Source organism: Lagopus leucura, unplaced genomic scaffold, assembly GCF_019238085.1.
Source record: "Lagopus leucura isolate 7727_CA_CO unplaced genomic scaffold, USGS_WTPT01 Super-Scaffold_1, whole genome shotgun sequence".
In the NCBI taxonomy this organism is placed as follows: domain Eukaryota; kingdom Metazoa; phylum Chordata; class Aves; order Galliformes; family Phasianidae; genus Lagopus; species Lagopus leucura.
Window position 1 is genome coordinate 5,170,424 of NW_024962250.1, and position 21,326 is coordinate 5,191,749.

Sequence of the window (21,326 nt, forward strand, 5' to 3'; positions counted from 1 at the left end):
TCCTGTGTCACAAACACGGGCAGTCTTTGCCTTGCTGTGTGCTTTTGAAAGGTTTGCCAGGGGTGCCGCGGTGCCACTCTCACGTGCCCTCGGCATATCTCTGCGCGCACTTCGGGAGTGCTCCGTAAGTCCCAGGTCCGCAAACCTCCCATCCCTCACTCGATTCTGCGAACACGGGACATCGAGGCGCCCTCGGCTCTCTCCGGGCCGGGCACCGGGGCGCGGGACAGCCACTAGCGGGGCGGGCCGGGGCGCGGCCAGGAGGCTGGGCCGGCCCGGGGGCGGAGAGCAGGGCACGGCCGGAGGTGGAGCCGGCTGCGCTGGCGGCTCGGGCGCTCCGTGGCTCCGGGCACGGGGTGCGTACGGCGACGGGAGCGCAGCGCAGCCTCCGAGAGCCGCCCGCTCGCCCCAGCTCGGCCGGGCTCCGGGAGCCGCCGCCGGCAGGTAAAGGGCCGGGACTCGCTCTGAGGCGAGCCGCCCGCCTTGCCCGGAGACTCGCGGTGCCAGACGGGGTACCGGCTCCGCAGCGCCCGGGGCGCGGGGAGGCGGCTCGGCAGGCGCGGGGAGGGGGTGGTCCTGAGGCTGAAGGCTCCGACCGGCGGCTCCGCGGTCCCCACACTCAGCATTTCGGTGTTTCCGAGACCCGTCGCCGTAAAAACAGTGGGAGGGTTCGCTGAGCGCCGTGCCTCGGTGGTGTTGCGGGTGCGCGGCCGCCCCTGGAGCCGGGCTGAAGGAGGGGTGAGTTGGCGGTGGGAGTGTGTCATCCGCTGCTGATGTGCAGACCGCTGTCCGTCCCTGCTGTCTGATAGGGATTTAGGGCGGTAACAGCGCGTTGGTGAGCTGCCATCCCGCTGGGATGGGCGGGCGTTGTAAGCCGGGCATCTGGCACCTGGAGTCTGAGCCTAACTTTTGCCTTTATGTGTTGTAGCAAGCGAGTAGGCAGCGTTCTCTATGCATTGCGCTCTTTGGTAAGTGTAATTCATTTATCCATCATGCTTTTCTTGGCAATTGGTAAGATCTGCGTGCTTGCTGCTTGTATTTCTTTAATAACAGAGAATTTGGATGCAATTAATAGATCGTAGGCACGCATTCCCTGGAATAGCCAGTGGCTACCAGCTCTGGTTGGGCAGGAGCGTGCTGGCCATGGCTGTGTGCCCAGCTGGCTGCACTCTGTTCTGAGTACCGGCTCGCCCTGGCTTTTTACTAGCAAGTAAAAAGTGTGTGCTCTTACTGTAGAGTTGTCTCCGTTTCATGGGATATGCTCAAGTGCTTCATGGGCTCCGCCAGTAAAGTGGTGTTCAGTGCTTTCATAAGGGGCAGCAGTTGTTTAGTCTCAAAAGTATACGAGCTGAGAGCAAATGATAGGAATGTTGTTGGGAGACCTAGGTGCGCGCTTTCTTTTGCATAGTTTGGGGAGAATTTGTCAAGTGTAGGCTGTACAGTGTGATGTATGTGCTTCTTTGCCGCCTGCTGTCTCTGCAATACTTGTGTTGTATGTTCAGAGGGTTCAGCCGGCCGACCCTCCTGGGAAGGCAGTTAATATTTCATGTTTGTTGTGGCCGAGGCGCTGCTTTTGTTGGCGCTGGCTGAAGCACCAAGCAGTGCTGTTGCCATGAATGCAAGGGTTGGGGGGTGAGGAGGGGCAAGGAAGAGCCCTAACTTCTCCAAGGTAGCCCAGGCTGCCCCAACATTGAGAGAAGACTTCTGTTTCCTGCAGATTAATTAACTGGAGGAGCTGAGTCTAACCCCAGAAGAGACGCAGGTGAATGGAGACAGGGGAGGCACAAAATGTCAGTGTGCATCTGAGTGGCAGGGCAGGATCAAGCCCCAGGTGGGAGCCTGGCCCTGGGGATGCTGATGGGAGGGCTGTGTGCCATGTTGGATCCCCATACTCTGTACAGCTGCTCACCCCACAGGTACGGGCAAGCCAGCCAGCTTGGGGGCTGCCTTCATTCCTAAGGCAGGAATGCTATATTTCCTTTGTAAATCATGGGGAAATCCCTTTATTCTCTCCGGGGCGTGAGGATGCGGCATGCTGGGAAGAGTGTTGGACTGTCATTTCCAGACTTGCCTAAGATGTCAGAATGGAGCCCAGCAACTTTATCTCCCCCCCCATGCTGGACCAAGAGGAGGCTCAGGGGTGTTTTGTCTCGTTTTTTTCTTTTCCACAAAGAAGAGTGGGGATGTGGGTGTTTGCGTCTCAGCTGATGGCAACACACAGCTCTGTCCTGGCGTGATCTCACTTTTGGCTGCTCTCACGTGCATTATACTTCTCAGGGTGGGGCTGGGCAGAAGGGAAACAGGAATGGCTGTGTGCGTATGAAAATGCTGAGCTATCTTTAATTCTTTTGCCAAGTTGTCTGTATGCTGTTTAATTCAAACGATTTCATACACACAGCATTGCAGGTCTGTTGTTAAAAGGCAGAAACAATTGCTGTAACCAGGAATAACACTGCAGTTCATAAAACATGAGTAACATCTGTCACTGTGACTCCAATTTGTTTCACTGTTTGTGGAATAACCGAGGTGACAGCTCGGGCAGCCAGGTTTAATGCCCTGTGCTAAACCTTTGCTCCTGCCTCCTGCGGCTCACTGTGATTCACAGGATCGATGGATGCAGCTCCTGCTCTGCAGTGGGGGAGCAGGAAGGGCTCTGGACCACCTCACTGTGTGCAGCAGAACCCCGTTGAGTTTGCTTAGTTTGGGTCCCTGTGAACTGGTCTACCTCGTGTGTTTGCCACTTGCAGTGTGAGGGACCTGGTGGGGTTGACGCTTTGGGGCCAAACTCATGAGGGGTCTGTGCTGCTGTACGGGCAGCATTTTCACTCCTAGCACCTTTTATCTCCCCTTAATCTATCCCAGGTTGAATACTGTAGTCAGTTGAAGCAGAGCCATTTCATTCTTTGATGTGTGTTTATTGGCTCTAGCTTCTCATTCTCATGCTTTTTTTTTTTTTTTTCTTTAAACTAGTTCTCTCTTCCCACCCTGCCTCCCCAAACAAAATAACTAAAGCAGAGGAGGAAAAAAGTGAATCAACTGTCTTGGTGATTTTTGTGAATGGATTTTCTTGCCTTCCTTGCTGCCTTCTGTGAGATCTCTTCATAATTAAAATATTATGACTGTCCTTATGGTAGTCCTTTACTAGTGGCAAGGATCCTAATTTGACGTCAATGCAAAAATACTGGGTTCTGGCATAAGGGCAGATGACATTTCATCAACTGGTGCATGCCCATTTTTTTAAATCATAGTGCTAAGACCATATGGGCAGATAATGAGTTTAAGCTGATAAACAGCTTACAGATTTGCCCAAATAAAGGACTTTCTTCCTAGAAGACGCGTTTTCCTTCAAAATAAATAATGCAGTTCCTGTGTTTTTATTTAATTATCTCTAGTCCTGTCCGTTCTCACCAGGCTGCAGGAAAACAGACACCACTGCTCTGCAAACAGAAGCTATTGGCTTTATGGGGCCGTGGGTCTTGGCTCAGGAAGGACTTGAAACAAGAAGTTCAGATGCCGCAAAAAAGCTGAGGCTCCAAATACCTAAATAAGCAGACGGTGGTCCATGTTGTGCTCAGGGGGTTCTGTGAGGCAGTGCTTAGTTCTTGACATCTTGAGGATGAGTCACTGCATGAGGTGGTGGTAGATCCAAGGTCTGTTTGGGAGCTGTAATTAAACCAGATGAGCATCTATACTTCTTGGTAATCCTTAGAGGCTGGTGAAGTAGCTCTTGTTTGGCATTTGTTTACAAACCCAATGTTGTATTTTTAAACACTACTTTTTCTTTTCTTTAAAGAGTCTTTCTGACTAATGTTCACGTAATTATTTTTCCAAACTTAAATTGGTATCAACAAAACCCGAGGGAAAGATTTTAAATTCATTTTTCTTGGTTTTTTTTAGTAGTAAAATGGAAATTGGAAAGGCACTTGCTTTGGGAAGTAGAAGTTTGTAGTTGTGACTTCAAAATGGAAACTTAAAACCAAGTAGTGTTTTAGTGTAGAAAGGACACAGCCTACTTGTTTCTGCCCTAAGATGGTAGCAGTAGGCTATTTGCTTATTCCCTTATAAGCAATTTCTTAGGTTGCTCAGAAAAATTGGTCCAGATATCTGTACTGTGTCTCCTGATGCTTTTTCCTTCTAAAGCTTCCTTGGCTATGTTGTGTTGTTGTCTCCCCTCCCACCACTGGAAGTATTGCTGGACTTTCATTATGGTTTCCAGTGAAGGGATGTTCAGCTGACTAGAGACTCGTTGTCTCATGATCATTTCTGTCTTGTTTCTAATTGATATGACAGCAGAGTTGCATTCAGCCCTACCATTGTTTAGGTCTGCAGTGCTCATAGAATCACCATGTTTGGAAAGGGCCTCCAAGATCATCCAGTCCAACTGTCTACCTACCACCACCATTTCCCCACTAAATCATGTCCCTCAGTACAACATTTAAGTGTTTCTTGAACACCTCCAGGGATAGTGATTCTACCACCTCCCTTCCATTGGCAGCCCATTCCAGAGCCTGACCACTCTTTCAGAGAAGTTTTTCCCAACGTCCAACCTGAATCTCCCCAGCACAACTTGAGGCCATTCCCTCTAGTCCTGTTGCTAGTTACACAGAAGAGGCTCAGCATCCCTCACTCCCATTCCTTCCCCTGCAGTAACCTTTCTTATTTTCTGTTCCCTGTGCTTGAGGAGTCTTGAGTTTCCAAAATGATGCATGAATTACCTTGTCCCTTAGTTCCAGAGAATTCACATAAATTTGGTGCCTATCAAATAATCAATGGGACTTTTTTTTTTTTTTTTTTCCCACCTCTTGCCATGGAGCACTGAGCCATTGCTTAGCTGTTGGTGCAGATTCCTCATGGTCTGATTTAATATAAATGACCCAAGACTGAAAGAAGAGGCCATAAGAAAGTGTTGCATTGATCTTGTTTTGTTAACGCACCAGCTGCTGGACTAGTTTGTCAGGATGCTTTTATTTATTTTTTTGCACAGATAAGGTTTAAAGAAACAAATAATTTAAAGGTGTTTTATGAATTGACCCCAGATGAGATTTGCTTTTGCACCTCTGCCGCCTTTGCTCTTTGGGAATGGGCTTGGGGAGTTCCTTTCAGCCCAAGCTGAGAGGAAGCAGCATGTGTTTTCCAGGGCTTTTCCAGCTGGTAGAATCCTTCACTGGTCTTCTGCAGAGCTAAAGACAGAGGCCAGGAATTCTAGTGAGTTCTGTGAGATTTGGGGTCAGTTCCCCTCTGAGGGTATCTTGATGCAGGAGGCCTTGGATGGTCACATCTCCATGTGGATGATTCATGATTGCTGGGCAGCTGAAGATATCCAGCCTAAGTTTTAAAAATAAAGCAAACCACAAACCTGATATTTTGTAGCTGTCCTTAAAGATAATAGAGCAGTCAAGCTTCTGGGAAGGCTCCTATTTCTGTACTGGATCCCTCATGACATGTAGGAATCCCTACAATCAGTTTCGTTAGCGGTTTTTGTCTTTTATGTCTGTGGTGGTTTATTTTGCTGTCAGGGTGTTCCTTTTGCTATATATTTACACAAACTTGGTCTGAAATGGAAACATGCAGCTGTCTAGTAAATAAATAGGCAGGTCACTGTAGAAGTACCCATTGCTAAACCCACACGGATTTCCATTTTTTTGAGCAGTGTATCAATTCAGGAAGAAAGAGAGGATGCTTTAGATGAAATGCAGCGCTGAAACTGTCATCCGTGCCCTCACTATTACTGGACATGGTTATGAAAGGGGCTGCAATTATCTTGTGAATCAGGACGTAGGTTTGGATTTTCTCAGCTCAGCTGCTGTCTGTATTCAGCTTGTTCCCCTCTTTCTGTCCTTCTCGCTCTCCCGTTTGGTTGAGTACAGCCCTGTTGGAGCAGCCATATCTCTGGGTGCTGTTGTGCTGCCTCGTGGTCTGCAGCTTGCCCCATTTGATCCTGAGGAAGCAGTGCATGGAGCAGCTTGTTGATCACAGGGAAGTGTAACGGCACCGAGCTGCTAATGTGAAAAGTCATGAAGTACAGCAGAGATAATAATAGCTCTTATATTCTTTCAGACTTCTCGCTCGAGTCATAAACAGCTTTAAATAAATTATATGCCATTCCAAATGCCTGGAAAGCCAAGGGGACAGCTGAGCAGGCGGGGTGGGGGTCCACATGGTGACTTGTTCCCTGCGGTTCAGGCACAGCCTGGCAGGGGCTGAGGGGCCCTGGGCTGGGTACAGCATGCAGCTTTCCCGCGCTGACTGCTCCAGCTCCGTGCTTCTCACAGGGCTCAGCAATGCAATTGTAGCGCTAGCAGCTTTCCTTCATGGCCCTGTGCCCAGTTTGAAGAGGGGTGATTTTGGTCACGCTGCTAGACATATGTATTTATGGCCCTATTTCATCCGTTGAATTGAATCTGTTAGTGTATTTTTAACGTTATTGTGGAAACAGTTACTATATTTACTCTTTATGAAAAGCTCAGTGTAATGCGGAGGGAGTTTGGGATAATAAAGATTGCACTAGATGGTGATGTCCGCGCTTCTTCAGGGGAAAAAATGGACCAAATGAGCTGACTGGCACTGTGCCTGTTCTTGAGACAAGGCCCTGGCCGGGCACTGAGCTGGAACACATTATGCTGGGAAAACAGGGAAGGGACTTGTTCTTGGCTCACTTAATGGCACATCTCATTTCTTAGGGAGTTCAGGGAACCAGATCTTCTTGTACTGAGAGCTGCTTGGCTTGGTTGGGCTGGCTCAAACCTGCTGGGAACTCCTTGCTCAGGGACCTCTCTGAGGCTCACAGTACCTTCTCAGTGAGCTTCTCTGAATTCACTGCTGGATAAATGAGATAGCAACGTGGACACTCAGCATTTGCAATGGGAGTCGCTGTTGTCAATGTTCTTATTTCAGTAAGTTCGTGAAAACAGTGCTTTTTGTGTCCTTCTTGGCTGGTAATAATTGGTGGGGCTTTAACGGGGTCTACAGTGCACGTGCATGAGAAATAACTGAGAATGAAGGACTGAATGTCTTCAAGTGTTCTTAGAGGGGCAGACTTTGGATCTGGTGTATTTCTGAACTGCTGGGTGTCCTTTGTTCCTGTTAATGTCAGAGGGGAATTGTCAAAGCAGGTGCTTATCTTGTGTTCATCAGCAAAGCTTTTGCTTCCTATGGGGCCGTGGCTGAAGCACAGACACGTAATGGGTCTTCTGGAGTTGAACCACACTGTTACATACAGATAACATACAGGAAGTGCTGGGATTCTTCTGCAATTAGTTCTGCAAATGCTCAAGGCATGAGGCTGGAATCACCAATAGGTCTTTGACCTATGTTTTCCTTCAACAGCCTGAGAACTGACAATGTAATGCCTTGCTGATGTGATGCTGACTCTGGGTCAGCAGTCTTGAAAAAAGACCATACAGACTGGGGTGGATTTGAGCTCAGAGTGGCTCTTTGCCACTCTGGTGTGAAGGTATGAAGAAATGATTTTGTCCTTTTAAATGTTTGTTGGGTCACATCAATCATGAGCAGTAGTCTGATGAGATTAAGAAGGAACAGACTTCCTAAAAGCTGGATGGATGAAGGTCTTTATTGTTTTTCTTTTTTATTCCCTCACTGTGCTGGAAGGAATAGAAGGTCTAGTGCTTTGCATTTTGTGTTTGTATTTTGATACTGCAATGAAGATGGCTTGGCAGGAGAAAAGTTGGTTTAACTTTAAAACACTAATTTTATTTGTTAATGCCACTGCAGGTATTTCCGAGCATCACAAGCAGTGGATTTCAGTTAGTATTTCTGCAGTGTGATGGGAGCAGCTTTGAAGTATTGCATGGGAATACAACAGAATTGGGAAACAAGTGGGCTCTCCCTCTCAAGCCTTGTCATTGATTTTCATAGAATAATAGAATATTTCTAGTTAGAAGAGACCAATAAGGATATCTGAATCCATCTCAGAACTTGTGCTCAGAACTGAGCAGTGCAAATGCCAGTACTGTTAGGATCAGGCTGCTGTGAATAAAGCCTCTTCAGCTGCGGGCGACTTGCATTCCTTCTCTGAGCATCTGCTTTGCCAGCTGTGTGGAGACAGAAGCCTCAGTACACGAGTATGATAGGTGTTCTTGTTGGCTGATCTTGATAAAGGGGCTGGAACTGAGAAGCCCCATGGTCTGCAGTTTGGAAGTGCGGAGGTTTTATGTGGTGTAAACCACCAGCTTGCATCTTTGTTAGGGAAGAGAAGTACCAGCTTAGAGTCATTCTGGAGCAACAGGGTCAAAGGATTTGTGGGCTGGAAGAACTTGTCTAGGATACGGATCCCAGATAAGAAGTATTTCTCGTGCAGTCTGAATGGATTTACTTGGAGCTTTGTAAAGCATATGTCCAGGGCTGGATTTCACCTTTGCACCACAGGGTGATGCAGTTGCATTTCCTTTTGTGGTTTTTCCAATTCCCCCATGCTCCACGCTCTTGCATTTTATGATCAAAGCTCTGCTCTTTAAAGATATGCCAATGCCTTGTAATAGTGCTCAGAAAATTCCCTATGGGGAGCAGTTCTGATTAGATATTGAGGAATTCTTTAATTCTCTTCAGACTTTTTGCCATTAGGAACATCTTGCTTACAAAAGGTGTGGGTTTTTTTCCTGGCCGTTGCTGCCTCTCCTCCAGCTTCCCTCCTTTCCAGACAGTGCACTCATTCTTTATGCTCTCTCGTTGCCTTGTCTTATATCAACTTGGTTCCTTGGTTCTTGCGTTCAGCTCATTCTTTTATCTTCTACAGCACTCAGTGAATGTTTAAAAATAATAAATATTAATAATAGAGTCCTTTGAACCAGCAGGCTCTTTGCTGCTTAAGCTCACCTTTTCCTGCTGCTTATCCCCTATTAAAAGTTGCTATAATCTGCAGATTGTAACCATAATAACTTCTGCCACAGCGGCTGGGTTTGTGACAAACGTAGGATTATAGCTCCGGGTGGGGAAGTGGCAGTGGGAGCAGATAACCTCAAAGGCACAAAGCTGTTGTTCCACTTGAAATATTCATGGCAATAAAGGAAGAGAAGCAAAAAAAACCTTAGTGTGGGAATAGAGCTGTCTATCTAAATAGTCCTTCTTTTACAAGTTTCCATGGAGTGTCAGTGACCTATATAGGATAATCCTGTATTGCACATAAAACCCTGCGTTTAGAAGGGGAAAAGCATTCTTTTTGAAGAACCTGGCTTAAGAAGGCCTTAGTTTTGGAGGCACTTTCAAGTGAGCTCACAGGAAGCGTCTTAAAACAGCAAGACAGACGGAGGTACGTTTGTGCCATTACTGTGTGTTTTCTTTTAGCTCGCTCTCTGTCAGGTTTCCTTACAGCCACAGAGGGGAAAGCTGCCCTAGCGTCTGGCCCACATAATACGCAGGCTGGGCTCTGGAGCTTCCCCCATGTACATATGCTTACATGTTTCTGGACATCAGCAACATTTTGACTCTCGGATCACACAGACAGAGGAACAAGTGATGTAAACAGGAACGGAGTGTGTGAGGTTTTCCCACCACGCCTCCTTTCCGCTGTTAAACAATACAGTTAGAAGACGAAAGAAACCTGAAGTGTCAGAGGACAGACTTCAGGAAGCCTCGCTGGTTCCTTTGGCTTGGAGAAGTTGAGGTGTTCTGAGCAGAGCCGTTGCTGGGCAGGCTGCTTTCCAGCGTGCATCCTCAGCTGAAACCACATTACTTACTGCTCAGGACTGGGACTGGCTCGGAGTTTTTTCAAGGAAACGATTTGCCTGAAGAAAAATGCTGATTGATTGAAACCAGTGCTGCTTTGTGGGAAAGAGCTGGTCTCCACTCAGTTCTCCTTGGGTGAATTTCTTGGGTTTGGAACAGAATTTCTTAGTCAAAACAGAGATACTGGCCAGATGTCAGGCCGTTGGGGTTTTTCACCTATGTACACAAATCCAAAATGGGGTCCTGAAAGCAGGTTCCTCACATGCCAGAAATGCATGTCCTAACCACAAGACTGCTGTTCCAGTGCATGAGAGGTTTTGCATGAAGAGTTCCAAGGTGGATTTCATAGCTTCATCCCTAAGGGAATAAGAGAAAAGGAGAAGAGCAACTGTCCACGAAGCACTTCTGGTGTTTTTGGCAGGGTCAGGACGTCACAAGAGATTATAGGATGAAAACACTGTTAAGCTCCTGCCCTCTCTGAGGAGCATTGTTAGAAAACCACCTGAAGCAGCCAAGGAAAACAGAGCTGAGCACTGCTGATATGTTTGTGCCTGGGCCATTGTTGTTGGGCAGGGTATGAAAAATAATGCTTAGGGCAAGAGAGGAGCTGCCTGGAAGAGGATGAAACACACGCATGCTGGTTGATTACAGTGAGCTCAGCAGAGCCAGGGGTAACACGTGGTGCAGCAGGAGGCCTCTCTCCTCCACTTTCCTCACTCCTCCCATTTAATGGGGAGGAGAGCAAAATGGTTCATTCTTCATACTTTCTTAATCCTCCTTGGAGAGTGAGAAAGTAGCCAGGCTGAGGTCTCTAGGAAGTGAGATGTGTCTTACCCAGGGCATTTGACCTCTGTGGTTGCTGTCTGTGACCAAAGCTGCAGGCCGTGGGTGCTCCTGGGCCCCTCAGTCACGTGCATCCCGATGTGCTGCATAAGGTGCTTACCCAGATCTCACTGTGTCAGAATCCCACCCTGCCTATTCTTTGGATTTTAATTCCAGCTTTCAAAAAAGGAAGGGTGAGATGTGGCAAAGTGGGGGAAGCTGTTATTTTAAGTTGCTTTTTTGCATGGGCGAAGAAAAAAACGCTCCTTTTAAAGGCAAAAGGTTCCAAGCTGTTGCTGTGTAATTGAGGTTTAAATAATGGGAGTTTCCTGTTTCCAAAAGCCAAATGCATCCTCTGATGGTCTCTGCTGACCTGTTTTAAGAAGCCTTTTGTTCACACTGTGGTAGATGAAAAGCCCGAGCTTGCCTTTTTTGTTTTTGCTTCCTCCTTCAAGTTGAAGCAGGAGGCATGAGGTGTGTTCACACCAGGTGAAAGCACAGGGCAGCAGACGGCCTGAGCAGCTGGCAGCCAGAGCCAGGATATCTGTCCTGCAGCTTTGATGGCTCTGGGACCCACAGCAGGCTGTCAGCTCTGTCGGCTCTGGATCCTCTGTGAACTCAAACTGCTCCTGGGTGTGAGAAGAGCTCCAACGTGTGTGAGGGGGGCAAACCCCAGATACAAAGCCTTTAAAAAAGAACAAAAATGCTTTAAGCCTTGCTTTAATGTTTTTGGTGATAAGTAGACAGTATCTCTTTTGAAATATTAGATGACAATGATCTCTTAGTTTTCATATTTTAGATTGGTGTTATTTCTTACGTCGGTATTTTTAACTAATTAAGTCTATCTTCAATTGAAACATCAGCAGTTTTCTGCCTCTTACTTCTTTTGGTTGCAGTCATTGAAGGAACCTCTAAAGGAGCCTTTAAGAAGCTGATTGCTGAGGTTCCCTGGGTACCCAGGAGGATGAAGATAAGCTGCTGCTTTTCTTCAGAGGCTTAGATTCTGCTCTGAGTGACGGCTGGTATTTCGGGATGGTCAGCATGCATCTTCTAATCAGTGAATGAGCAGACTGCTCTGCATCCATTGCATGCCTGTGTTCTTTATATTAGTTAAATGTACTTGAATTACTGAGAAAAGTAAACCGTTGATTTAGGATTCTCCAGAATCAGGGTGGAGAACTGAAAAAAAAAATTCATTAATGAAATCATTTTCTCACTAAGTTGTCAACTTAAATACATGTCTCAAAGATGTGATCTGGAGCCAGAATTCAGATGAGGGCTGCACACTCAGACTGACATGCAAAATCCTTTCTGTGGCTGGAGCTGTCCTGAAGTCTTCAGTGTTGCAGTCTAGGGCTGGTCATGTAAAGCTGAGCAGCCCAAAAGAAGCCATGGAGTGGACCTTTTTTCCAGTATCCAGTATAAGATTATATCTATAGGCTGTCACTCAGCTCTGATCATTGATTCTTTATGAAGTGCAACAGTATGGAGCGAGCCCAAACATTGATTTTTAAATAGAATGTTATTAAATGCCAGATGGCCTCTGTTTGGCTGCCTTGCAGCACCGTGACTCTGCGTGGACAGGACTTATTGCTTCCTCCATCTTTTCTAACCTCCCTGAGCCTTTTTCCTTGTGATGAAGAATGGTAAGGATATGTCCAGATACACTATTGCTTAGCAAGGAAGTAGTGAAACAGATGCAGTTGTTGAAATTGATGATAAGGTAATTTTCTCACCCTTCTGATAGCCGTAAATGCAATTGACAGAAGATTTGCATTGGTAGAAATGTTTGTGATTGTGTGTATACTCCTGGACATCACTTGGAGATTGGTTGGTAGATAATGAAGTGGGCAGTTTGCTTGAGTGAGTAGCATGGGCAGGCACCTGAACTGCCTATATGTGCTTTCCCTCCCTGAGTGGTGCTCAGATCACCCTGGCACATGCAGCCTCTCTGCTGTGAGTCGCAGTTGTTGCCTGTCACTTTGTTATCAAGAGTTTATGTGTGGTCCACAGATCTCAGCATCTCGCAGTTGCAAATGGACTCTTTGTGACACCTTTTGCAGGCAGAGAATTCTGTTTACTGGCAACTGTTTTACTGATGTGTGTCAAATCTGAACGACTTGACAATGGTGATGCAAGAAACTTGGGACAGATAAGAGAATAGGAAATCTATTATTATTATTATTATTATTATTATTATTAGAAAGAGCCATTATCACTTTCTTCCTTAGCAGGACTTATCCAAATTCTGCTCCTAGAAGATATATTTTGGGCTTGAAAAATGGGTAGGGAATATTTCCTGTCTTAGAGGGAGAGTTTTGCCAGTTAAATCAATAGCTTTCCCTACTAATTTCATGGAGCTGAATGTTCTGATAGCTCAGAGTTCTGTTGTTAAAGTCTTCCCTTTTCTTCACTGTGTTAATTATGCATTCACTAAATTTGGATAAAGCACCTTTTTCTCTGTGAAATAAGCTCTGGTTGTTTGTTTCTCATAGGAAAAACAAACAGTTTTTGAAGTTTTGAGACGATTGATTGGAGTTTCTTATCTCAGCCAAATTAATGCACGTTTGTGGTTTGGGGATGCACGAACAGAGCGTGGGAGACTATGGGTCACAGCCCTTGGATCTGAACCTCAGTTTTCTACCTCCCACTGCAGTGCATGCGCTGCTGCTCTTGGCTTCTTTTGACTGCACTTTTGACTGGTTAACCTTCGTTAGAAGTGTGCACAGGTTTCTAATGAACATTGCTGGGTAGCAGTCTGTTCAAAGGAAAAAGCCTGTGCAGGGAAAATGTAATCAGGCCTAATTGTCCTTAACAAGTTAGTGACTCCTCAAGTCCTGAAAGATGGTGATCTCTCAGATGTGCTGCCGTCCTGCAGCACCCAGCTGGTTTCACTGCAGAAATCCTAATCACTGGCAGGAGGTGATGAGATGGCTGCTTTCCTCGCCCTGAGGCAGTCCTGGGTGCTTCCCTGGGAAAGCAATGTGCTTTAGAATTCTTAAGGCACACACCGCAGAAACTTCCCGGGCACAAGTTTGCAGTTGCTGAGTATTAATGCCAATTATGCAGTTCAAAGCCACAGCTTTGCTCTTGAAATTGTGCTAGTATTAACAAATTCAGCCTTGATCCTGACAAGGAGCCTCCAGTCCCCGAGCTTGTGCTGAATCCGGGTCAAGGTTTTAATTTGCTCATTTTAAGAAATGCTGAGTGCCCTCGGTGGTAGCTGCAATTAGTGGATGCTGGGAGTGCTTTGTGCTCTGAAAGAAAGGCAGCAGCTGTGAGCTGTGGTGTACAGAAGCCAGGGTCTCTGGGGGACTGCAGTGTCTAAGATGATGCCCCTGTGTTTGTTTCTTAATTCAACCTCAGACACTTCACATGGCTTCTCTTGAACTTCAGGACTCTGCTTTTCTTGAGTGTATTTGAGACCTCTAGTTTGGCGGCTCCTTGGAGCTTCCTATTAAGGTATTAAGAGGCAGAAAACCCCTTGGTTGCCTCAAGCTGAGGAGGAAATCTAGACTTGAAGGATTATCTCAATGCAATGAATTTTAAAGACTTTATGCTATACTTGTGTGGAAAGCTATCAAAATGCTAATGGTTCTGCTGTCTATTTTAACTCTCAACATACAGAGCAATTGGGGGTGGTAGTGGGGAAGAATGATGTTTTTTAACCACAAAAAAGCATGGTCCAGACAGAAATTAAGTTTCAAGTGGCTTTTTACCTCTGTTAGCCACAACTTCTCCTATCAATAAGGAATAAGGATGGAGGGGTTCTGAATGCTCATTTGTTCCAGTCTGCAGGTGTGGTGTCAATCAGGTAATGCTGCAACCTGCGCCCTGTGGGGAGGGTAGCACCCAAGGAAAAAGGAAGTGGAAATCAGGCTGGATAACTCCTAAGACTCTTCCCAGACTTGGTAAATGGTAGTGCAGACACTCCGTGCTTCCCCAACCAGTTTTTAGGATGTGTACCCTGTCCACAGTGTTGGAGATGTATCTGTTGTGTGAGGGGTCAGCACAGCCCATTCAGCCATGTCCTGGCACTGGATGGCTTGTCCCAGCTGCAGGTCTGATTCTTCTGGATTTCATACCTCACCATCTTCACTGAGGAAGGCTCAAACTCTGGATTACAGCTGGGAGGGCTGTGTGTGTTTGCCAGAAGGCATCTGTGATCTGGGAGCAAGGACCTGCCTAGCTCTGTGCTGCTGGGTCTGTTCAGGAGGCAGGGCAAGCATCCTCCTCCTGGGATATTAACTGTAGCTGTGACAAACTTCTGCTCTATTTATTTAGGTTTTCAACTGAGATTTTTGACATGTTGGAAATATCTCATTCAGCTCTCTAGAGATTCTGTGAATGTTGTGCTTTGGAGCCAGGTAAATACTTAGATAACTGGCAATATAAATAACTGAAACTTTGAGTGTTATTAAACCCATGAGATTCTGTCATTCCTTTAGCTGTCTCTGAAATGTCTTGGAACAATGGAGCTGTCTGTGCTTATCTTTAATCATGCCTGGCCAGATAATTTCAGCCCCTAGAAGTGCCTGAATCACTGAGCTGCAGGGATATCCTCGCCGTTAAGACTGAGACATTGAGGTTTCAGTGAACTTTCAGTGTGTGTGTTTGTTTTGTTTTTAAGGCATACTTTCTTCTAATATTAGCTCTCTGCCCAATTATTTCACAGCTTCAAAGTAGCAGCGCCTTCCCTCTTGAATTTGTTACCTAGAGGAGTGTGACTGCCAGCGCACACTAGGGCAGGAACAGGGGCAGGTAGTAGAGGAGGGCTTGCTGCAGGGGTGTCCTCCAGGGACAGAACCAGGAGGGCAGACAAAGCAAGCCAAAGGTAAATGGACTGGGTAGAGAAGAAAGGCTGGAATATGCTTCTTTCCCTTTCAGAAAGGGTATCGTGAGGTATTGCTTTGCTTGAGGCATCTCAAGCTGGGGAAATCAGCATAAGGGGTTGTTCTAAATGATATAAAGACAAAGCTATTGTGTAGTGAGCTAGGAATGGGATGCTTTTGAAATCCAATCTGTTTGTTGACCATAATTTCCTGTGTGACTTTTAACACATTGGGTGTGTGTGTATATATGTGTTTGTGAGAGGGAGTAGATTTGTTTTCTAATTCCCTGTGCTTTGTATTTTTCCCAGCATGGACAGTTGCAGTCTGCTTGCCATTTATGCTTAAAGATTGTTTCCATTGGGCTCATCTCTCTGTTTCTTACATTTCATGTTGGGCAGCTTTAGGTACTCTGAACAGTACCTTTCAATAATAAATGATTTCCTCTGAAATGTTAGTGTTCTATTGGGAAAATCTCATTACTTTTTTTGACATAAAGTTACTTATTTTTTTGCACAAAGTGTATGTTGGTTTATGTTGAAAATATGAGACTGTATGCATAAATAAGTTGTTTCTGTTGTTTCTGTAGTTGGCTTTGCATGTGCAAGGAGAGTGGATCTTGAGTTGCATTTTCCCACTCATTACAACCCCTTCTTCCATACTAATAGATGACGTTATTGGCAGTAGGAAAAGTAGGGCTTAGAGGACTGTATGTGTGTGACATATCAGCCTTACTTCTGTGATTAAGGATGCAGTTAATCTGCAGATTAAGTACTAAGCACAAATGCAAAACAAAATCCTCTACCATTTCTGAAGGTGCCCATCATTCAGAGCTGGGCTTTTGGATGAACTTGAGAAGCAGGCTCCTGGGCTGCCCAAAAAGGTGTCCTGCAGCCATGAGCTGTGGAGGGTGCTTCTTGCATGGGAATGGGTTACCTTCTCTTTGATGGAAAACAGTGCAGGTGTTTGTTTTATTTACAGTTGCCTTGGGAGAGTAATTATTGTGCAGAATAAAATGGGAATGTCTGACTTCTTCCTTTTTTAATTGCCTGCGTAATTTAAAAGCCCCAGTTTTCCCTGCTGATGACTGAATGCAGAAAGAAGGAGTGCCGAAACGCTGATTATCAGAAAACACAATCTAAAACCTGCAAGTCATCTGTACTGGTTTGTAGCTGATGGCCCTGTTTGCGTGTACTGGTCTTTTTCTGAGGTGAGAAGGATCTTGGATCCAGCTCATCACTGAGGAGGCTGAGAAAGCTTCCCTATTTTCTCACCTGGACAAATCTGTGATTTTGTGTCAAAGGAATAATGGGTTGGCATATTGGAGCTATTCTGCTCAGAGAGATCTCTGTAGTTGTTAGAGCAGTCATTCTTTCCAACAATTCCATTAATTCCTATTTGCAGACTGACTGAAGAATGCCCAGGATAAGCACCAGCAGGATGGATAGGCTACCTTCTGGGAAAGTCCTTGGTTCAAATTTTGCCTTGAAGTTAGGCAAAAAAGAGCTATGAACCAGTTTGCAGTATTCCAAAAGCCAGGCACTCAGTCAAATTACCAGCTGTTAGATGAGCTGTAATTGTTGTCCATGTGTAGTCTTCACCCATGGCAAATGCAAGGTAATGTAATTCAGCTGAACTCTATCCCATTAAAGTGAATGGGCTCCTATTAGCTGTGGGCCAGGAACGTGCACTTGGGGAGCTATCATAGCTTGGTTGTTGTGTGGATGGCTGTTATTGCACTGTACCACAGCTCTGCTGCAGCCTCTGTTTGTGTGGCCTGTTGATCAAGGGACAGGTATGGCCTGCCCCTAAACCTCATACTATTTGGTTGGGTGTTTTTTTGTGTTGGTTTTTTTTTTTCATTTGTTTGGGGGAGGGGGGATAAGGGGGCTGGGAGGAAGTGGTCAACATGCTGAGTTTGGAATTGATGGAAATAGTAGTTTGCCATTTCCAACAACTACGGCCTCCTCTTCCAGTAGGAGGACCTACTGCCTGTAACAGGTACTGTTGCCAAACACGTCTTTCTTCTCCTGGGAGTGTGCTGGCCTGCAGGACTCTACCTCCAGTCAATTCCCGAGCTTCAAAAACAGGAAACATTATTGCAGTTTTCACCTTCCCGAAATAACTGTGTTAACTTTTAACAGGACTAAAATTGTCCTGCTAGTAATAGACCAAGCAGCAGTTGGTCCTAATCTACGGTTTCTTTGTCTCTTGCATCAGTACCTTGCCCAGGAGTAGCAGAACAAGCAGAATGTCTCACCCACAGGCAGTTCAGCAAACCTTGGCAACATGGAGCCATATACAGTTTAGTGATCGTAAGGGTGTTTTGGAAGGAAATTGGAATAAAATGGTGTAGAAAAGAGTCTAAGGTGGTCTTGTGTTTGCAATTTATGATTATAGTTTGCTTTTAGGCATTTGGAGTAGATGATTTGACACACAGCACCACTGCATTGTTATGAGGTCAGGGTTGCATATACCTCTATACCCTTGTGATTTGGTGCTTTCTTCCAAGCCAGGGCTGACATCTCCAGTTACTGGCTGCTAAAAGCTTTCAGGTTATAAGCCATCCCATTCCAACTGTCTCCCAGAAATCATTTCAGTTTGGCTTTTTTTTTTTTTCCCCAGCCCTATTCTTCTTTACTGGGATTCTCTGGAAATAAAAGTCAGGATGTATTTCTTAAGCATACATGAGGTGTAACATCTGTTGTTTGCGACACAGATCACTGCACATGGCAGGATGTATGTGGAAATGTGTGCACAGCCAGCTTTCACTGCACAATGAAGATTTGGTTAAATGGGAATTAGGATTAATGCTGGATTTAAGAGTCTCATAGTTGGCTGGTAATAACCTAATCTCCTCAAAGGCTGCAGGCAGGCTGGCAGCATTCAGCCCAAGGCTGTTGTTTGCAAAACCTGAAAGAAATTGAATTTTGATACTAAGAGATCTTTAACCAGAGCCTTTCAATATAATGTATGCTCTTCTCATCCTTGTGTCAATTGGAGACATTTAATTTATTCACCTATGCTTCTAGATCTGATGGGTATTTGACTCTTTTTTTTCGTTTCCCTTTGTAAGAGATTAGAGCTTCTGATTGATTTTTTTTTTTTTAATATATTTATTTATTTTTATATATTTATTATATATTTATGAATAAATTGCATTCTGGAAGTTGATATACCAGATTCTCCACATAGGCAGAGTGAGATACATCTATGGAGGGCAGCAAGCACTACCTGGTTTGAAGCGGTTTAGGGTGCAGAATGTCTTTCGGGTAAGGAAGCTCAAGAGTCTGCAGAGGTATAGAGCTTCTGGTGTGTTGTGGTCAGTTCTCTCCTGTCTGATTCAGTTGTTGCTATGGCAGAGACAGCCTGTGAGAAATGAGTTGGTGAGTATGGGCAGGTCATATGAATCACTGCATTTGACAGCAGGTTGGAAATAAGGCATGTTTTGAGGTTAATTCTTGCTTCAGTTTACTGTGGCAGCAGTGCAGTTTTCTTTGTGCCTGGTCTGGAGTGAAAGTCAGGTATTTAGTCATCGAAGTAATCAACATTTAATTGTAAATACAAGTTAAGGTAGTGTTTTGGCAGGCTCAGTCCTGCGTTCTCAAACAGGATGGAGGGTGGTCCTGTGTGGAGCCAGGAGTTGCACTCAGTGGTCCTTGTAGGCCTCCTGCAACTTGGGGTGTTCTTGTATATCTGCTTTTGATTGCCCCCTTCCAGCCTTCTCTTGGCTAGCAGTTTTGTCTGATTCTGCCCAAACTGTGACAGCTGTCTTTTGCAAAATGTTCCATCTGCACTGTTGTTTATGGTAGCCTGGAAGATGATGTGCTTGCTCTCACTGCTTTTCCTCTGTTTTAAACCAACTGTTCTTTCTGTGAATGTATTCCCTTTGCAGAAGGTATCAAAGGCCTCTATAAAATGCTGTTGTGTGGCACTGACAATTGAGGTTTCTGTTAGGCCACTGAGGCTGGAAGAAGCAGAGATGTTTTGATTTGAGTGTAAAGCTTGTCCTGACACTGCTGATACAGTTCGGTATCTTTGTTGCCCAAATGAAAATGACTTATCTGCAGAGGTGATGGTGAATAGGCACCTTTATCAAAACCTGTCTTCTGTTTGTTTTTTTTTTCCTTATGTCCGCTCATTCAACCCCCACCTTGATGGATTTCATTTTATTTTGTTGCTTTTTGTTATTCCTCCTTGCCTTTTCTCTCACCACCACCTTGTGCCAAACCTACTATCAAATCCTCCTCTTAAAACAATCAATCTTTAAAGCATCGGCCATAAGGAAGGGCATTTCTTCTGAGGATTCTTCAGTTTGCTGTGTCACTTTATCGTCATTGGATGTGATATTGAGAAAGGCACTGAAGTTCTGCTTTCCCAAGGGTGAAGGCCCACATGATGACTTGATTAAAATTTGAAAGATAGTGACTTAGTCTACTGCTGCTAACACCCCAGTTCCCATTCATTTCAGAGAATGTGAAAGTGTCAGTTTAAATTCAGATCTATATAGTGGTTCACAAATCCCCCCAAAAGCACAAGTTTGTTGTAGGCAGGTTAATGGGAAAGTTGCTGTTTTAGTAAGTGCTCTGTTTTTAGAACTATAATCCAGCCTAATCTTTTCTCTTTCAGCTCTTTTTCTTTTTCTCTTCCACAGAGATTAATGGGAAGGAAAAGCGGGTAAAGAGGGAACCCAGAGGAGCCTGGCACCCAGCAGTGAAGGTTAGTAGAGAGCTGCATGAGCTGTCCCAGCACAAGAAGGTTTGTTTTGGCTAATTAAAAGCATCCAACTGTCTCTAGGAGACCTTAGCCCTCTGCAGGAACCAAACGGCTTGATTTAAGTCATGTCACAGTTCAGGGAAGAGCCTTGTGAGCATCTTAAAACTATTGCTTTGTTCAGTAATGTGAGCGGTTGGAGAGTTTGGTCTATGGCTTTTCTGGTGTGTGCTGCGAGGTGGCAAGGACTGCTTAGAACAACAGTGTGTAATGAGACAGAGCCGAGCCCTGGGGCGAATGAAGCTGTGATTTCTAAACCTGTGAAAACTCAGGAGAGCATGCATTAATACTGTAGCTCTCAGTCCTAGCCTCTAGTAAGGAGATAGGGGCCATTATACCCCTCTGAGCAGAACCTGGGATGAGGAGGAATCTCTCTGTAAAATCTTGGAGAAGAACGAGCATGGTGACAGTGATTTAAAAACAAGCAAACAAAAACCCTCTCACATAAGCAGGATATTTCTGACCCAGAATGTGAGACTTCAGCCAGCATGAGGCTTTGAGTCCTCTTAGTGTTGACACGGGCATTAGCCAGCGGTGTGTCCTTCTGCTGGTCTGAGCGTCTCATGAAGTCAAGGAATTTGTGATGACTATTTTGGCTGATGCTCTTTGTGTTACAAAAAAAGAAATTGTGCTGTGTGTGTTCTGTAGTAGCTGGTAGAGATGGATGGGTGTGAGTAAGCTGACTTGCCGATGGTACCTTTGAGAGTCCAGACTGATGGATCTTACAAATACTCAGTGGCAATTCATTATTCTCTCTCCAGTGGAGTCAGCTCTGTGTAAGACTGAGAGGTCTGCCAGAGACCTCACCAGCACGTGAAGCTGCACCTCAAAGCTAAGTGCTTGGAGCAGATCTAGTGGATGATGCTCTGCTTTTCTGTATTTGCAGTCTTGCCTGTGCTAACCCAGCCAATGTCACCACAGCTAGCATAGCTCCATCAGCAGTTTTTCCTTCAGGATTTCCTAACTGTGGCCAGGAACATGCAACATGAGCTGTGCTCTGGCGTGTCTGTGTTGTGATACCGATGAATGTGGTTGGGTGATCTGTAAACACTGCTGCATGTTCTGATGGTGAATGTGTGCAAGCTGTTTGCACAGTGTTACTCATTTATCCCCCTAGTCTTTTCCGTGCTCCCTGCAAGCTCAGCTGCCTCTCTATCTCCCCTGATAAGCGGGTGTGTGATCTGAGACAGAGCCAGCAACCAGAGCTGAAGGTGGGTGGGA

The 21,326-nt window shown here is 45.5% G+C and overlaps 1 protein-coding gene across 3 annotated transcripts in view; it reads left to right on the plus strand.

The window, feature by feature from the left end:
• Positions 1-370: 370 nt before the first annotated feature.
• The window catches only part of TSPAN18 (tetraspanin 18), a 99,537-nt gene continuing 78,581 nt past the window's right edge, over positions 371-21,326 (plus strand). For 2 of the 3 annotated variants that reach the window (XM_042880886.1, XM_042880746.1), the window contains exons 1-2: positions 371-444; positions 19,987-20,051. The gene's annotated coding sequence lies outside the window, so the exon portion shown is untranslated. Of the gene's footprint in view, positions 445-870; positions 969-19,986; positions 20,052-21,326 lie in introns of those variants that run through there. The other variant, XM_042880810.1, reaches the window with a different exon arrangement.